Source organism: Panulirus ornatus, chromosome 67, assembly GCF_036320965.1.
Source record: "Panulirus ornatus isolate Po-2019 chromosome 67, ASM3632096v1, whole genome shotgun sequence".
In the NCBI taxonomy this organism is placed as follows: Eukaryota; Metazoa; Arthropoda; class Malacostraca; order Decapoda; family Palinuridae; genus Panulirus; species Panulirus ornatus.
The window spans coordinates 14,025,514-14,041,429 of NC_092290.1; positions in this window are offsets into that span (position 1 = coordinate 14,025,514).

The following is a 15,916-nucleotide window of genomic DNA, read 5'->3' on the forward strand; positions in this document are numbered from 1 at the left end:
ACCTCATCGTTCTAATTCACTCTATTCCTTGTACGCCTTTCACCCTCTTGCATGTTCAGGCCCCGATCACTCAAAATCTTTTTCACTCCATCTTTCCACCTCCAGTTTGGTCTCCCACTTCTCCTCGTTCCCTCCACCTCTGCCACATATATCCTCTTTGTCAATCTTTCCTCACTCATTCTCTCCATGAGACCAAACCATTTCAAAACACCCTCTTCTGCTCTCTCAACCAAACTCTTTTTATTTCCACACATCTCTCTTGCCCTTACATTACTTACTCGATCAAACCACCTCATACCACATATTTTCCTCAAACATCTCATTTCCAGCACATCCACCCTCCTCCGCACAACTCTATCCATAGCCCACGCCTCGCAAACATACAACATTGTTGGAACCACTATTCCTTCAAACATACCCATTTTTGCTTTCCGAGATAATGTTCTCGACTTCCAAACATTCTTCATGGTTCCCAGAACTTTCGCCCCCTCCCCCACCCTATGATTCACTTCCGCTTCCATGTTTCCATCCGCTTCCAGATGCACTCCCAAATATCTAAAACACTTTACTCCCTCCAGATTTTCTCCATTCAAACTTACCTCCCAATTGACTTGACCCGCAACCCTACTGTACCTAATAACCTTGCTCTTATTCACATTTACTCTTAACTTTCTTCTTTCACACACTTTACCATACTCAGTCACCAGCTTCTGCAGTTTCTCACATGAATCAGCCACCAGCGCTGTATCATCCGCGAACAACAACTGACTCACTTCCCAAGCTCTCTCACCCCCAACAGACTGCATACTTACCCCTCTTTCCAAAACTCTTGCATTCACCTCCCTAACAACCCCATCCATAAACAAATTAAACAACCATGGAGACATCACACACCCCTGCCGCAAACCTACATTCACTGAGAACCAATCACTTTCCTCTCTTCCTACACGTACACAAGCCTTACATCCTCGATAAAAACTTTTCACTGCTTCTAACAACTTGCTTCCCACACCATATATTCTTAGTACCTTCCACAGAGCATCTCTATCAACTCTATCATATGCCTTCTCCAGATCCATAAATGCTACATACAAATCCATTTGCTTTTCTAAGTATTTCTCACATACATTCTTCAAAGCAAACACCTGATCCACACATCCTCTACCAATTCTGAAACCACACTGCTCTTCCCCAATCTGATGCTCTGTACATGCCTTCACCCTCTCAATCAATACCCTCCCATATAACATACCAGGAATACTCAACAAACTTATACCTCTGTAAAATTGAGCACTCACTCTTATCCCCTTTGCCTTTGTACAATGGCACTATGCAAGCATTCCACCAATCCTCAGGCACCTCACCATGAATCATGCATACATTAAATAACCTTACCAACCAGTCAACAATACAGTCACCCCCTTTTTTAATAGATTCCACTGCAATACCATCCAAACCTGCTGCCTTGCCGGCTTTCATCTTCCGCAAAGCTTTGACTACCTCTTCTCTGTTTACCAAATCATTCTCCCTAACCCTCTCACTTTGCACACCACCTCGACCAAAACACCCTATATCTGCCACTCTATCATCAAACACATTCAACAAACCTTCAAAATACTCACTCCATCTCCTCACATCACCACTACTTGTTATCACCTCTCCAGTAGCCTCCTTCACTGAAGTTCCCATTTGCTCCCTTGTCTTACGCACTTTATTTACCTCCTTCCAGAACATCTTTATATTCTCCCTAAAATTTAATGATACTCTCTCACCCCAACTCTCATTTGCTCTCTTTTTCACCTCTTGCACCTTTCTCTTGACCTCCTGTCTCTTTCTTTTATACATCTCCCGCTCATTTGCATTTTTTCCCTGCATAAATCGTCCAAATGCCTCTCTCTTCTCTTCCACTAATGATCTTACTTCTTCATCCCACCACTCACTACCCTTTCTAATCAACCCACCTCTCACGCTTCTCATGCCACAAGAAATTTTGCGCAACCCATCACTTTTTCCCTAAATACATCCCATTCCTCCCCCACTTCCCTTACCTCCTTTCTTCTCACCTTTTTCCATTCTGTACTCAGTCTCTTCCTGACACAAGTCTCCTTCCCAAGCTCACTTACTCTCACCAAACTCTTCACCCCAACATTCTCTCTTCTTTTCTGAAAACCCATACAAATCTTCACCTTCGCCTCCACAAGATAATCATCAGACATCCCTACAGTTGCACCTCTCAGCATATTAACATCCAAAAGTCTCTCTTTCGCGCGCCTGCCAAGTAACACGTAATCCAATAACACTCTCTGGCCATCTTTCCTAGTTCCATACGTATACTTATGTATATCTCGCTTTTTAAACCAGGTATTCCCAATCACCAGTCCTTTTTCAGCACATAAATCTACAAGCTCTTCACCATTTCCATTTACAACACTGAACACCCCATGTATACCAATTATTCCCTCAACTGACACATCACATTACTCACCTTTGCATTCAAATCACCCATCACCATAACCCGGTCTTGTGCATCAAAACCACTAACACACTCATTCAGCTGCTCCCAAAACACTTGCCTCTCATGATCTTTCTTCTCATGCCCAGGTGCATATGCACCAATAATCACCCATCTCTCTCCATCAACTTTCAGTTTTACCCATATTGATCTAGAATTTACTTTCTTAAATTCTATCACATACTCCCACAATTCCTGTTTCAGGAGTACTGCTACTCCTTCCCTTGCTCTTGTCCTCTCACTAACCCCTGACTTTACTCCCAAGACATTCCCAAACCACTCTTCCCCTTTACCCTTGAGCTTCGTTTCACTCAGAGCCAAAACATCCAGGTTCCTTTCCTCAAACATACCACCTATCTCTCCTTTTTTCACATTTTGGTTACATCCACACACATTTAGACACCCCAATCTGAGCCTACGAGGAGGATGAGCACTCCCCGCGTGACTCCTTCTTCTGTTTCCTATTTTAGAAAGTTGAAATACAAGGGGGGGAGGATTTCTGGCCCCCCGCTCTCGTCCCCTCTAGTCGCCTTCTACGACACGTGAGGAATGCGTGGGAAGTATTCTTTCTCCCCTATCCCCAGGGATACTATATATATATATATATATATAATATATATATATTAGTGAAAGAGAAGAGAGAGGCATTTGGACGATTTTTGCAGGGAAAAAATGCAATTGAGTGGGAGAAGTATAAAAGAAAGAGACAGGAGGTCAAGAGAAAGGTGCAAGAGGTGAAAAAAAGGGCAAATGAGAGTTGGGGTGAGAGACTATCAGTAAATTTTAGGGAGAATAAAAAGATGTTCTGGAAGGAGGTAAATAGGGTGCGTAAGACAAGGGAGCAAATGGGAACTTCAGTGAAGGGCGCAAATGGGGAGGTGATAACAAGTAGTGGTGATGTGAGAAGGAGATGGAATGAGTATTTTGAAGGTTTGTTGAATGTGTCTGATGACAGAGTGGCAGATATAGGGTGTTTGGGTCGAGGTGGTGTGCAAAGTGAGAGGGTTAGGGAAAATGATTTGGTAAACAGAGAAGAGGTAGTAAAAGCTTTGCGGAAGATGAAAGCCGGCAAGGCAGCAGGTTTGGATGGTATTGCAGTGGAATTTATTAAAAAAGGGGGTGACTGTATTGTTGACTGGTTGGTAAGGTTATTTAATGTATGTATGACTCATGGTGAGGTGCCTGAGGATTGGCGGAATGCGTGCATAGTGCCATTGTACAAAGGCAAAGGGGATAAGAGTGAGTGCTCAAATTACAGAGGTATAAGTTTGTTGAGTATTCCTGGTAAATTATATGGGAGAGTATTGATTGAGAGGGTGAAGGCATGTACAGAGCATCAGATTGGGGAAGAGCAGTGTGGTTTCAGAAGTGGTAGAGGATGTGTGGATCAGGTGTTTGCTTTGAAGAATGTATGTGAGAAATACTTAGAAAAGCAAATGGATTTGTATGTAGCATTTATGGATCTGGAGAAGGCATATGATAGAGTTGATAGAGATGCTCTGTGGAAGGTATTAAGAATATATGGTGTGGGAGGCAAGTTGTTAGAAGCAGTGAAAAGTTTTTATCGAGGATGCAAGGCATGTGTACGTGTAGGAAGAGAGGAAAGTGATTGGTTCTCAGTGAATGTAGGTTTGCGGCAGGGGTGTGTGATGTCTCCATGGTTGTTTAATTTGTTTATGGATGGGGTTGTTAGGGAGGTAAATGCAAGAGTCTTGGAAAGAGGGGCAAGTATGAAGTCTGTTGGGGATGAGAGAGCTTGGGAAGTGAGTCAGTTGTTGTTTGCTGATGATACAGCGCTGGTGGCGGATTCATGTGAGAAACTGCAGAAGCTGGTGACGGAGTTTGGTAAAGTGTGTGGAAGAAGAAAGTTAAGAGTAAATGTGAATAAGAGCAAGGTCTTTAGGTACAGTAGGGTTGAGGGTCAAGTCAATTGGGAGGTGAGTTTGAATGGAGAAAAACTGGAGGAAGTGAAGTGTTTTAGATATCTGGGAGTGGATCTGTCAGCGGATGGAACCATGGAAGCGGAAGTGGATCATAGGGTGGGGGAGGGGACGAAAATTTTGGGAGCCTTGAAAAATGTGTGGAAGTCGAGAACATTATCCCGGAAAGCAAAAATGGGTATGTTTGAAGGAATAGTAGTTCCAACAATGTTGTATGGTTGCGAGGCGTGGGATATGGATAGAGTTGTGCGCAGGAGGATGGATGTGCTGGAAATGAGATGTTTGAGGACAATGTGTGGTGTGAGGTGGTTTGATCGAGTAAGTAACGTAAGGGTAAGAGAGATGTGTGGAAATAAAAAGAGCGTGGTTGAGAGAGCAGAAGAGGGTGTTTTGAAATGGTTTGGGCACATGGAGAGAATGAGTGAGGAAAGATTGACCAAGAGGATATATGTGTCGGAGGTGGAGGGAACGAGGAGAAGAGGGAGACCAAATTGGAGGTGGAAAGATGGAGTGAAAAGGATTTTGTGTGATCGGGGCCTGAACATGCAGGAGGGTGAAAGGAGGGCAAGGAATAGAGTGAATTGGAGCGATGTGGTATACAGGGGTTGACGTGCTGTCAGTGGATTGAATCAAGGCATGTGAAGCGTCCGGGGGTAAACCATGGAAAGCTGTGTAGGTATGTATATTTGCGTGTGTGGACGTGTGTATGTACATGTGTATGGGGGGGTTGGGCCATTTCTTTCGTCTGTTTCCTTGCGCTACCTCGCAGACGCGGGAGACAGCGACAAAGTATAAAAAAAAAAAAAAATATATATATACATATATATATATATATATATATATATATATATATATATATATATATATATATATATATATATATATATATATATATATATATATATATATATGAAAAATGTAAGAAATGATTTAGAAAATTGAAACTTCTAGCTGGAAATGAAATGAAAAATGAATGTCACATAATGGTTCAACCTCTGGCTATGGAAAAGGGAAATGTACAGTTTATTTACACAAACGTCAATAGTAGTTTTCATCAATTTAACCACTGTATCATACTGCCTGGTCCATTACTCCTCGTATCATGAAACTGGAATATTGGCTTATATATATATATACGAATAAAGTGTATATGAACGCTCACCTTCATAGAACATACAAACCTCCAACAGCCAGGATCGAACCTGGGACCCCTTGTGCAAGAGGCAGGCATGCTAACGGCTAGGCTAAGGGACTGTACAATAGGAAACAACTATTCGAAATACTAAGTACTCGAATACCCTTCGTCTCACAATGGTGAGCAACGGGGTCTATCGGTTGTTTCCGAACAGAGCACACAGCCAGCTGATAGCTTTTACCGAAACTAACTGTACAAGGGGTCCCAGGTTCGATCCTGGCTGTTGGAGGTTTGTATGTTCTATGAAGGTGCGCGTTCATATACACTTTATTCGTATTCATATAACTCCGCGTTGTACAGTTGTCCACAAACATCTCATTTCCAGCACATCCATCCTCCTGCGCACAACTCTATCCATAGCCCACGCCTCGCAACCATACAACATTGTTGGAACCACTATTCCTTCAAACATACCCATTTTTGCTTTCCGAGATAATGTTCTCGACTTCGACACATTCTTCAAGGCTCCCAGAATTTTCGCCCCCTCCCCCAACCTATGATCCACTTCCGCTTCCATGGTTCCATCCGCTGCCAGATCCACTCCCAGATATCTAAAACACTTCACTTCCTCCAGTTTTTCTCCATTCAAACTCACCTCCCAATTGACTTGACCCTCAACCCTACTGTACCTAATAACCTTGCTCTTATTCACATTTACTCTTAACTTTCTTCTTTCACACACTTTACCAAACTCAGTCACCAACTTCTGCAGTTTCTCACATGAATCAGCCACCAGCGCTGTATCATCAGCGAACAACAACTGACTCACTTCCCAAGCTCTCTCATCCCCAACAGACTTCATACTTGCCCCTCTTTCCAAAACTCTTGCATTCACCTCCCTAACAACCCCATCCATAAACAAATTAAACAACCATGGAGACATCACACACCCCTGCCGCAAACCTACATTCACTGAGAACCAATCACTTTCCTCTCTTCCTCACATGCCTTACATCCTCGATAGAAACTTTTCACTGCTTCTAACAACTTGCCTCCCACACCATATATTCTTAATACCTTCCACAGAGCATCTCTATCAACTCTATCATATGCCTTCTCCAGATCCATAAATGCTACACACAAATCCATACAAATTTGAGTGAGTGCTCAAATTACAGAGGTATAAGTTTGTTGAGTATTCATGGTAAATTATATGGGAGGGTATTGATTGAGAGGGTGAAGGCATGTACAGAGCATCAGATCGGGGAAGAGCAGTGTGGTTTCAGAAGTGGTAGAGGATGTGTGGATCAGGTGTTTGCTTTGAAGAATGTATATGAGAAATACTTAGAAAAAAAAAAAAAATATATATATATATATATATATATATAACACACAGACATATACATATATATACATGTACGTAATTCATACTGTCTGCCTTTATTCATTCCCATCGCCACCTCGCCACATATGAAATAACAAACCCCTCCCCCCTCACGTGCGCGAGGTATCGCTAGGAAAAAACAACTAAGGCCACTTTCATTCACACTAAGTCTCTAGCTGTTAAGTAATAATGCAAAGAAACCACAGCTCCCTTTCCACATCCAGGCCCCACAGACCTTTCCATGGTTTACCCCAGACGCTTCACTTGCTCTGGTTCAATCCATTGACAGCACGTCGACCCCGGTATACCACATCGTTCCAATTCACTCTATTCCTTGCACGCTTTTCACCCTTCTGCATGTTCAGGTCCCGATCACTCAAAATTTTTTCGCTGCATCTTTCCTCCTCCAATTTGGTCTCCCACTTCTCCTCGTTCCCTCCACTTCTGACATATATATCCTCTTGGTCAATCTTTCCTCACTCATTCTATCCATGTGACCAAACGATTTCAAAACACCTCTTCTGCTCTCTCAACCACACTCTTTTTATTACCAAACATCTCTCTTACCCTTTTATCACTTACTCGATCAAACCACCTCACACCACATATTGTCCTCAAACATCTCATTTCCAGCACATCCACCCTCCTCCGCACAACTTTATCCATAGCCCACGCCTCGCAACCATATAACATTGTAGGAAGCACTACTTCCTTCAAACATACCCATTTTTGCTTTCCGAGATAATGTTCTCGACTTCTACACATTCCTCAACGCTCCCAGAACTGGGAGACTGGGAAATTATATTGGATGGTATTGATTGAGAGGGTGAAGGCGTGTACAGGGTATCAGATTGTGGAGAGCAGTAGGGTTTCAGAAGTAGTAGAGGATGTGTGGATCAGGTGTTTGCTTTGAAGAATGTATGTGAGAAATACTTAAAAAAGCAAATAGATTTGTATGTAGCATTTGTGGATCGGGAGAGGGCATATGATAGAGTTAACAGAGATGCTATATGGAAAGTATTAAGAATATATGGTGTGGGAGGCAAGTTGTTAGAAGCTGTGAAAGTTTTTATCGAGAATATGAGGCATGTGTACGAATGGGAAGAGAGGAAAGTGATTGGTTCTCAGTGAATGTTGGGTTACGGCAGGGATGCGTGATGTTTCCATGGCTGTTTAATTTGTTTATGTATGGGGTTGTTAGGAGGGTGAATGCAAGAGTTTTGGAGAGACGGGCAGGTATGCAGTATGTTGTAGATGAGAGAGCTTGGAAAGTGAGTCAGTTGTTGTTCGCTGATGATACAGCGCTAGTGGCTGATTCGGGTGAGAAACTGCAGAAGCTGGTGACTGAGTTTGGTAAAGTTTGTGAAAGAAGAAAGTTGAGAGTAAATGTGAATAAGAGCAAGGTTGTTAGCTACAGTAGGGTTGAGGGACAAGTCAGTTGGGAGGTAAGTTTGAATGAAGAAAAACTGTAGGAAGTGAAGTGTTTTAGATATCTAGGAGTGGATTTGGCAGCGGATGGAACGCTGGAGGCGGAAGTGAATCATAGGATGAGGAGGAGGCGAAAGTTCTGGGAGCCTTGAAGAATGTGTGGAAGAAGAAAACATTATCTCGGTAAGCAAAAATGGGTATGTTTGAAGGAATAGTGGTTCCAACAACGTTATATGGATGAGAGGCGTGGGCTATAGATAGAGTTGTGCGGAGGAGGGTGGATGTGCTGGAATTGAGATGTTTGAGAACAATATGTTGTGTGAAGTGATGTGATCGAGTAAGTACTGAAAGGGTAAGAGAGATGTGTGGTAATAAAAAGAGCGTGGTTGAGAGAGCAGAAGAGGGTGTTTTGAAATTGTTTCGTCGCATGGAGAGAATGAGTGAGGAAAGATTGACAAAGAGCATATGTGTCAGACGTGGAGGGAACGAGAAGTGGGAGACGAAATTGGATTTGGAAAGATGGAGTGAAAATGATTTTGACCAATCGGGGCCTGACATGCAGGAGGGGAATTGGAACGATGTGGTATACCGGGGTCGAGGTGTTGTCAATGGATTGAACCAGGGTATGTGAAGCGTCTGGGAAAAACTATGGAAAGTTCTGTGGGGCCTGGATATGGAAAGGGAGCTGTGGTTTCGGTGCATTATACATGACAGCTAGAGACAAAGTGTGAACGAATGTGGCCTTTGTTGTATTTTCCTGGCGCTACCTCGCGCACATGCGGGGTGAGAGGGTTGTCATTTCATGTGTGGCGGGGTGGCGACGGGAATGAATAAGAGTAGACAGTTTGAATTATGTACATTTGTATGTATGAATATGTCTGTGTGTGTGTATATATACGTATACGTTCAGATGTATAGATATATATATGTACGTGTGTGGACGTGCAAATTTATACATGTGTATCTGGGTGGGTTGGGCCATTCTTTCGTCTGTTTCCTTGCGCTACCTCGCTGATGAGGGAGACAGCGACAAACTATAACAATACAAAATTGATATATATATATATATATATATATATATATATATATATATATATATATATATATATATATATATATATCCTAGCCTAAGCCAAGGACCCTGTCAGCTGGATTGAATGAAGACCGACTGCAGGAACCAGAAGTCTAGCCTATACACTCAACCCAGGGCGGCCTCTCGCTTCAAGTTTGACCTTGATGAGAAATTTTTGTTTATGATCTAAATCTGCGACTCGGAAAGGTAAAGAAAAACAAGTTAATGAAGGTGTATGAGAAGACTTGTTCTTTATTTTCGAGTAATTAGAGTTCATAAAACTTTTAGCTTCAGAGGAGCGAATGCTAATAGCGCATATCTGGGACTTAAAAATCCTCACGATGTTTAATGAGAAGACCAGGGCAAATGAATGCCCAAATATAGATCTCATCATTTAGTGTGTGTGTATATATATATATATATATATATATATATATATATATATATATATATATATATATATATATATATATATATATATATATATATATATATATATATATATATATTTATATATATATACATATATATTTTTTTTTTTTTTTTTGCTTTGTCGCTGTCTCCCGCGTTTGCGAGGTAGCGCAAGGAAACAGACGAAAGAAATGGCCCAACCCACCCCCATACACATGTATATACATACGTCCACACACGCAAATATACATACCTACACAGCTTTCCATGGTTTACCCCAGACGCTTCACATGCCTTGATTCAATCCACTGACAGCACGTCAACCCCGGTATACCACATCGCTCCAATTCACTCTATTCCTTGCCCTCCTTTCACCCTCCTGCATGTTCAGGCCCCGATCACACAAAATCTTTTTCACTCCATCTTTCCACCTCCAATTTCGTCTCCCTCTTCTCCTCGTTCCCTCCACCTCCGACACATATATCCTCTTGGTCAATCTTTCCTCACTCATTCTCTCCATGTGACCAAACCATTTCAAAACACCCTCTTCTGCTCTCTTAACCACGCTCTTTTTATTTCCACACATCTCTCTTACCCTTACGTTACTTACTCGATCAAACCACCTCACACCACACATTGTCCTCAAACATCTCATTTCCAGCACATCCATCCTCCTGCGCACAACTCTATCCATAGTCCACGCCTCGCAACCATACAACATTGTTGGAACCACTATTCCTTCAAACATACCCATTTTTGCTTTCCGAGATAATGTTCTCGACTTCCACACATTCTTCAAGGCTCCCAGAATTTTCGCCCCCTCCCCCACCCTATGATCCACTTCCGCTTCCATGTTTCCATCCGCTGCCAGATCCACTACCAGATATCTAAAACACTTCACTTCCTCCAGTTTTTCTCCATTCAAACTCACCTCCCAATTGACTTGACCCTCAACCCTACTGTACCTAATAACCTTGCTCTTATTCACATTTACTCTTAACTTTCTTCTTTCACACACTTTACCAAACTCAGTCACCAGCTTCTGCAGTTTCTCACATGAATCAGCCACCAGCGCTGTATCATCCGCGAACAACAACTGACTCACTTCCCAAGCACTCTCATCCCCAACAGACTTCATCCTTGCCCCTCTTTCCAAAACTCTTGCATACACCTCCCTAACAACACCATCCATAAACAAATTAAACAACCATGGAGACATCACACACCCCTGCCGCAAACCTACATTCACTGAGAACCAATCACTTTCCTCTCTTTCTACACGTACACATGCCTTACATCCTCGATAAAAACTTTTCACTGCTTCTAACAACTTGCCTCCCACACCATATATTCTTAATACCTTCCACAGAGCATCTCTATCAACTCTATCATATGCCTTCTCCAGATCCATAAATGCTACATACAAATCCATTTGCTTTTCTAAGTATTTCTCACATACATTCTTCAAAGCAAACACCTGATCCACACATCCTCTACCACTTCTGAAACCACACTACTCTTCCCCAATCTGATGCTCTGTACATGCCTTCACCCTCTCAATCAATACCCTCCCATACAATTTGCCAGGAATACTCAACAAACTTATACCTCTGTGATTTGAGCACTCACTCTTATCCCCTTTGCCTTTGTACAATGGCACTATGCACGCATTCCGCCAATCCTCAGGCACCTCACCATGAGTCATACATACATTAAATAACCTTACCAACCAGTCAACAATACAGTCACCCCCTTTTTTAATAAATTCCACTGCAATACCATCCAAACCTGCTGCCTTGCCGGCTTTCATCTTCCGCAAAGCTTTTACTACCTCTTCTCTGTTTACCAAATCATTTTCCCTAACCCTCTCACTTTGCACACCACCTCGGACAAAACACCCTATATCTGCCACTCTATCATCAAACACATTCAACAAACCTTCAAAATACTCACTCCATCTCCTTCTCACATCACCACTACTTGTTATCACCTCCCCATTTGCGCCCTTCACTGAAGTTCCCATTTGCTCCCTTGTCTTACGCACTTTATTTACCTCCTTCCAGAACATCTTTTTATTCTCCATAAAATTTAATGATACTCTCTCACCCCAACTCTCATTTGCCCTTTTTTTCACCTCTTGCACCTTTCTCTTGACCTCCTGTCTCTTTCTTTTACACGTCTCCCACTCAATTTCATTTTTTCCCTGCAAAAATCTTCCAAATGCCTCTCTCTTCTCTTTCACTAATACTCTTACTTCTTCATCCCACCACTCACTACCCTTTCTAATCAACCCACCTCCCACTCTTCTCATGCCACAAGCATCTTTTGCGCAATACATCACTGATTCCCTAAATACATCCCATTCCTCCCCCACTCCCCTTACTTCCATTGTTCTCACCTTTTTCCATTCTGTACTCAGTCTCTCCTGGTACTTCCTCACACAAGTCTCCTTCCCGAGCTCACTTACTCTCACCACCCTCTTCACCCCAACATTCACTCTTCTTTTCTGGAAACCCATACAAATCTTCACCTTAGCCTCCACAAGATAATGATATATATATATATATATATATATATATATATATATATATATATATATATATATATATATATATATATATATATATATATATATATATATATATATATATATATTATTGTATATATATACATATATATATATATATATATATATATATATATATATATATATATATATATATATATATATATATATATATATATATCCATATATATATATATATATATATATATATATATATATATATATATTCTTTTCTTTTAAACTATTCGCCATTTCCCGCGTTAGCGAGGTAGCGCTAAGAACAGAGGACTGGGCCTTTTTTTGGAATATCCTCAACTGGCCCCCTCTGTTCCTTCTTTTGGAAAATTTAAAAAAAAAAAAAAAAAAAAAAAAAAAAAAAAAAAAAAAAAAAAAAAAAACGAGAGGGGAGGATTTCCAGCCCCCCGCTCCCTCCCCTTTTAGTCGCCTTCTACGACACGCAGGGAATACGTGGGAAGTATTCTTAATCCCCTATCCCCAGGGATATATATATATATATATATATATATTTTTTTTTTTTTTTCATACTATTCGCCATTTCCCGCATTAGCGAGGTAGCGTTAAGAACAGAGGACTGGGCCTTTGAGGGAATATCCTCATATGGCCCCCTTCTCTGTTCCTTCTTTTGGAAAAAAAAAAAAAAAAAAAAAAAAATGAGAGGGGAGGATTTCCAGCCCCCCGCTCCCTCCCCTTTTAGTCGCCTTCTACGACACGCAGGGAATACGTGGGAAGTATTCTTTCTCCCCTATCCCCAGGGATATATATATATATATATATATATATATATATATATATATATATATATATATATATATATATATATATATATATATATATATATATATATATATCCCTGGGGATAGGGGAGAAAGATTACTTCCCACGTATTCCCTGCGTGTCGTAGAAGGCGACTAAAAGGGGAGGGAGCGGGGGGCTGGAAATCCTCCCCTCTTGTTTTTATTTTAATTTTCCAAAAGAAGGAAGAGAGAAGGGGCCACGTGAGGATGTTTCCTCAGAGGCCCAGTCCTCTGTTCTTAACGCTACCTTGCTGATGCGGGAAATGATAGTTTGAAAAAATACAAAAAAAAAAAAAAATATATATATATATATATATATATATATATATATATATATATATATATATATATATATATATATATATATATAAATATATATATATATATATATATATATATATATATATATATATATATATATATATATATATATATATATATATATATATATATATTATCCATGGGGGTAGGGGAGAAAGAATACTTCCCACGCATTCCTCACGTGACGTAAAAGGCGATTGTAGGGGACGGGAGCGGGGGGCTGGAAACCCTCCCCTCCTTATATTTTAACTTTCTAAAAGGGGAAACAGAAGAAGGAGTCATGCGGGGAGTGTTCATCGTCTTCGAACGCTCAGACTGGGGTGTCTAAATGTGTGCGGATATAACCAAGATGAGGAAAAAGGAGAGGTAGGTAGTATATTTGAGGAAAGGAACCTGGATGTTTTGGCTCTGAGTGAAACGAAGCTCAAGGGTAAAAGGGAAGAAAGGTTTGGGAATGTCTTTGGAGTAAAGTCAGGGGTTAGTGAGAGGATAAGAGCAAGGGAAGGAGTAGCACTACTCCTGAAACAGGAGTGATGGGAGTGAATGTGAATGAAGAGAGATGGGTGATTATTGGTGCATATACACCTGGGCATGAGAGGAAAGATCAAGAGAGTCAAGTGTTTTGGGAGCAGCTGTGTGAGTATGTTAGTAGTTTTGAAGCACGAGACCGGGTTATACTGATGGGTGATTTGAATGAGAAGGTGAGAATTGTGGCTGTTGAGAGAATAATTGGTGTACATGGGGTGTCCAGTGTTGTAACTGAAAATGGTGAGGAGCTTGTAGATTTATGTGCTGAAAAAGGACTGGTGATTTGGAATACCTGGTTTAAAAAGAGAGATATGCATAAGTATACGTATGTAAGGAGAGATGGCCAGAGAGCACTATTGGATTACATGTTAATTGATAGGCGCGCGAAAGAGAGACTTTTGCATGTTAATGTGCTGAGAGGTGCAACGGAAGGGGATGTCTGATCATTATCTTGTGGAGGCAAAGGTGAAGATTTGTAGAGGATTTCAGAAAAGAAGAGAGAATGTTGGGGTGAAAAGAGTGGTGAGAGTAAGCGAGCTTGGGAAAGAGACTTGTTTGAGGGAGTACCATAAGAGACTGAATACAGAATGCAAAAAGGTGAGAACAAAGGACGTAAGGGTTGTGGGGGAGGAATATGATGCATTTAGAGAATCAGTGATGGCTTGCGCAAAAGATGCTTGTGGCATGAGAAGCGTGGGAGGTGGGGAAATTAGAAAGGGTAGTGAGTGGTGGGATGAAGAAGTAAAAGTATTAGTGAAAGAGAAGAGAGAGGCATTTGGACGATTTTCGCAGGGAAATAAGGCAAATGAGTGGGAGAGGTATAAAAGGAAGAGGCAGGAGGTCAAGAAAAAGGTGCAAGAGGTGAAAAAGAGAGTAAATGAGTGACAGAGTATCATTAAATTTTAGGGAGAATGAAAAGATGTTTTGGAAGGAGGTAAATAAAGTGCGTAAGACAAAGGAACAAATGGAAACTTCAGTGAAGAGGGCTAATGGGGAGGTGATAACAAGAAGTCGTGATGTGAGAAGGAGATGGAATGAGTATTTTGAAGGTTTGTTGAATGTGTTTCATGACAGAGTGGCAGATATAGGGTGTTTTGGTTGAGGTGGTGTCCAAGGTGAGATGGTTAGGGAAAATGATTTGTTAAACAGAGAAGAAGTAGTAAAAGCTTTGCGGAAGATGAAAGCCGGCAAGGCAGCGGGTTTGGATGGTATTGCAGTGAAATTTATTAAAAAAGAGGGTGACTTTATTGTTGACTGGTTGGTAAGGTTATTTGATGTATGTACAACTCATGGTGAGGTGCTTGAGGATTGGCGGAATGCTTGCATAGTGCCATTGTACAAAGGCAAAGGGGATAAGAGTGAGTGCTCAGATTACAGAGGTATAAGTTTGTTGAGTATTCCTGGGAAATTATATGGGAGGGTATTGATTGAGAGGGTGAATGCATGTACAGAGCATCAGATTGGGGAAGAGTAGTGTGGTTTCAGAAGTGGTAGAATGTAGAAGATGTGTGGATCAGGTGTTTGTTTTGAAGAATGTATGTGAGAAATACTTAGAAAAGCAAATGGATTTGTATGTAGCATTTATGGATCTGTACAAGACATATGATAGAGTTGATAGAGATGCTCTGTGGAAGGTATTAAGAATATATGGTGTGAGAGGCAAGTTGTTAGAAGCAGTGAAAAGCTTTTTATCGAGGATGTAAGGCATGTGTACGTGTAGGAAGAGAGGAAAGTGATTGGTTCTCAGGGAATGAAGGTTTGTGGCAGGGGTGCGTGATGTCTCCATGGTTGTTTAATTTGTTTA